This window comes from Amblyraja radiata, unplaced genomic scaffold, assembly GCF_010909765.2.
Source record: "Amblyraja radiata isolate CabotCenter1 unplaced genomic scaffold, sAmbRad1.1.pri S140, whole genome shotgun sequence".
Taxonomy (NCBI): Eukaryota; Metazoa; Chordata; class Chondrichthyes; order Rajiformes; family Rajidae; genus Amblyraja; species Amblyraja radiata.
This window is the reverse complement of record NW_022630126.1, coordinates 354313-358503: the sequence shown is the minus strand read 5'-3', so window position 1 is coordinate 358503 and position 4191 is coordinate 354313. Positions and strand designations below refer to the sequence as shown.

General features: G+C 45.7%; 1 long non-coding RNA gene across 1 annotated transcript; it reads right to left on the bottom strand.

Annotated features, from left to right (window-relative positions):
- Window positions 1–2756: 2756 nt before the first annotated feature.
- Window positions 2757–3895, bottom strand: LOC116969274. The gene is made up of 2 exons (XR_004410707.1): window positions 3837–3895; window positions 2757–2882 (listed from the first exon to the last, which is right to left on the bottom strand). It is a non-coding gene; the product is annotated as an uncharacterized LOC116969274 (long non-coding RNA).
- Window positions 3896–4191: the final 296 nt, after the last annotated feature.

Below are 4191 nucleotides of genomic sequence, written 5' to 3'. Positions count from 1 at the left end.
CTTTCGCCGAATAGTGGAGAACAAATTCTCCACTACATCCTGATTGATCCTGGATGTGAACATAAAACGGGCGTCTGTGCTTTCCTTGATGTGCTGCCACAGTTGTGAAATGCAAGAAATTGCATGCCGCCATCCCTTGACAAACAACACATTTTTAGCTCCAAGCACTGTCAGGCTTTTGAGTACAGTCAAGCATGATTCAAAGAATGACTTATGTGCAGACGTTTCAGACATAGGCCTCCTTAACTTTTTGGCGTCCGTGTAAAACCTGCTGTTAAAGGAGTCAAAAGTCCATCAACCATGTCAATAAACTCTGCTGTATAAACAGCCTCCCCAGGTAACTTTCCAAGAGTTGCATAGGTGTAGACACCTGCTGCTACTGAATGGCTAAGCACCTGCGCAGCCTTGTTGACTCGCATTTTAGAGAAGCTGTTTAAAACAAAATGGCCTCTGGTTAATTTATGGGCTTTTCTAATGGGCAACTGTGAATCATGCTCATAAAATGCGTAAATATGTGCCCATTTGATATGTTTTTTTCTGCCATCCTCTCCCTTGACCTCAAAAACATATTTCTCCAAGTTTGATCGAGTGTTTTTCAACAAGTGGGGTGGGTCATGCATGCAATAGATATTGGTTCCCCCGTGGACGAAGAAAGGATGTTCTTCCGTCACACCCAAGTTGGAGTATAGTCGAACATTGCTTGGGCCTTGGTCACAAACAACGGCCTTAGGCTGTAGTCCAATAGCCTTAACCTTCTGTAAACATTCATTGAGTAATGTTTTCAGTTTGTCAGCCTTTGTGCAGTCCCGTGAAAGAAAGTAACCTACAGGTTGCTTCCATTTCCCCATCCAGCCTCTAACCATGAAAACAAGAGCATGGTTGGCAGGCCTTGACGTCTTCCCTAGAGATCCAAAGTCCTCAAAGCCCTCAACTGAATCCTCAGTAATATTGTAAGAGAGGCTTGCACGTAAACTCATTTCATCAAAGGAGACTACACATAATGTATCTCTCTCTGACATCCCCGCAACCCTGTCTTTCAAAAGTTTAAAGATCTTAGGGGGAAACCCAGGCCGCACTTCAATATTGCACAACCACCTACGTAGTGATGAGATTGATGGAAGTGTGAAAATGCACTGGCAGAACTGATATGCTCGGGGACTCTGGTGGTAGAGGGACAAGGCAACTACCTTGTCTGAATAACTCCATCGTCTTCCTCTTGCACTTCTACGTCCAGACGCATTACGCAACTGCGACGCAAAGAAAGACAGTGCTGGTTCTTGTAAAAATTCACCAGCCCCTCTGATCAAGTCACTGATTGTCTTACTTTCTGTAGTATTCTTTCCCATTGATAATTTGATCAGTTGTACTTTTTTTTTGAGGCGGAAAGTACGCTGTCTTTCCTTCTTCAGAGCTCTGCTGTCATTTACATTTTGTGTGATTTGAAGATCAGGTGTTTCAGAAGTTGTAGAGACACTGAAGGGTTCTTCCCGCGGAACTTTGTCTGCAGCTGAGCAGTAAGAATGTTCTGTCTGTATGTTGTGTGGCACTGCCAATACAAGAAAAAAGAAAAAGGGGGAATGAAATGGCAAGCATACTAATTAAAAAGAGTAATCATATACATGTGAATAAATCATCATCTACTACTGAAAGTCTGTTCTTGACTGGTTGTTGCCATCTGTGCTGCGATTTCCGAGAGAACGCCGCCACCTACGGCCGTCTCGCTCAGAGCCCCCCTCCGACGCATGTGTGCCGAGGTTCTCCGCCCCCTTTCCTCTATCCCCCTTTCCTCTCCACCCCCCTCGCCTCTCCCCCCTCCCTCCCCTAAACCCCCTCCCCTCCACACCCCCTACCCTCCACCCTCCCCACCTCACCCCCCTCTCAGCACCCCCTCTTTCTCCCCCTCTCTCTCTCCTCCCATCTCCCCCACCTTTCCCCCCTCACCCACCCTCCTTCTTATCCTCCTCTCCACCCCCTATCCCTCTTGCCCCTCTCTCTGTGTCTCTGTCTCTCTCTCTGTCTCTGCCCCTTCTCTCTCTGCCCTCACTCTCTACCCCCGCCCGCCCCCCCGCCCCTCTCTTGATGTGACTGCAAGTTGGGGGCTATGCTTCAGTAGATAGGGTGGTTATGGGGTAAAAGAGCAAATTAATCATATTAATTTAATATCAAGGGGGTAATTAGCGTGAGTGCGAGAGGGGGGGACAGTTAGTGTGCGTGACGCTGTGTGCCGCCCCCCCCCCCACAACCGCACGTTGGGGGAACAGACACAACGGGTCTGCACTTGGTCTAGTTATAATTAAAAATATATGTGATGCACCAATTTCAATCTACCTGAAGAAAATCATGATCTTGATATTTTTGTAGATTTTTTATAAATTAAATCAATTTAAATGTTGTAATAATTATGCTTGAGGAAGTTTTAAATGGATGTTCTTACTTGAATTAAATACTAGTACGCATTCCACCAGCCACACTGTGTAGTCTTATGTGTGATTATAGTTTTGTGAACATTTCACAAATGAAAATTAAAGTACCATACATGCCATTACATATTGACCATTAGCAATCATATCAGTTTGGATACAATTTATTTTAAAAATTGAGAAAATTACTTGCCTCTTTGCTGTTTTAAAGGCGTTGGTGAGGATGGGAGGTTCTCATTCGTCCTCTTGAGTAACCTGCGTTGGGAAGACAGACGTTTCGGCGGGTTAGGAATGTCGAAGAGCGTTGGAACTGCATTCCAATTTAGCCTGTTCTTGGTCTGCTTGTTGGAAAACTGGTCAAGTTCAAAGTGTAAAGAACAAAGACAACAGTTGGCTGACAAGTACTCCGTAGTTCGGTGTAGGAAATCTTGTCGACGAGTATTCTGGACCCACCGTTGACATCTGAAATTACAGGAGATATCATTTATGATTAACTAATAAGAAAACAAATGATCATAACTACATGCCTGCACAATGGATGACATATCACTTAAGTGCAATTGTTTTCAGTTGTGTGGAGAGACCTGTATATTGACGATGCTTTTTGCCTCTAATATGTCAATTTACCTTAAGTGTAGAAGAGTTTATTAAAATCTTCTTACAAAGACCATCGAGAGAAGAGAGGGGAGAGAGGGATCGAGAGAAGGGGGGAGAGGGAGAAGGGGGGAGAGGGAGAAGGGGGGAGAGGGAGAAGGGGGGAGAGGGAGAAGGGGGAGAGGGAGAAGGGGGGAGAGAGAGGGGGGGAGAGAGAGAGGGAGAGAGAGAGAGGGGGGGGGGGAGAGAGAAGGGGGGGAGAGGGAGAAGGAGGGAATAGGGAGAAGGGGGAAAGAGGGAGTAGGGGGGAGAGGAAGAAGGGGGGAGAGGGAGAAGGAGGAGAGGGAGAAGGAGAGGGAGGGAGAAGGGAGAGTGAGAAGGGGGGAGAGGATGACGTGGGGAAGAGGGAGAAGGGGGAAGAGGGAGAAGGGGGGAGAGGGAGAGGGAGGGTAGCATGTTATAACGTTCAGCCGTCCCATTCCGACCAAAGATAAGATCTAAGACAATTAGAGGGAATATAACGGGTAACAGCCGCCGCGTTCTCGGACTCGAGTCTGAGCTCGAAAAATCTCCTTGTCACTGGGCCCAATGTGTCCCGCGGGCCATATTTTGGAGACCGATCCCTTACAAGAACAAAACCAAAAACGTACAGAAGTGTTAAAATTGTCTTTATTATTATGGTAAGTAAAGATCTATTAAAAATAAGTCTACTAACTTTCTAATGCCGACAAACCTAGTTTCCCAATGGCCGATGATGGGAGAACAGAAAATAACATTTTCACGACAGAATAACGACAAAAAATAATAATAATATTTTCTTACCTTTCTTTTTTATCGGGGAACCTAAAGAATGACAGGTCTGGTCGTTTAGATTTACGATTAGAACAATTTATTGCGGAGCAGTGAGATGATGATTTAGATGAGGACGCCATGATAGTGTGGGGGAAGCCCAGTAAAACGCTCAATAAAATGGCGTCGACAGTCACACACGTCATACTACGCGTTTTTCGAGGAGTGGTCTATCTTGCTCCTCTATGATCTTTGGTGTACAGATACAGGATAAAGGGAATAACGTTTAGTACAAGGTACAGACATTGGTGATGCCACATTTAAAGTATTACTAGACCACGTGCAGACCCGTTGGGTCTGTTTTCCCAACGCGCGTTTGTTGGGGGGG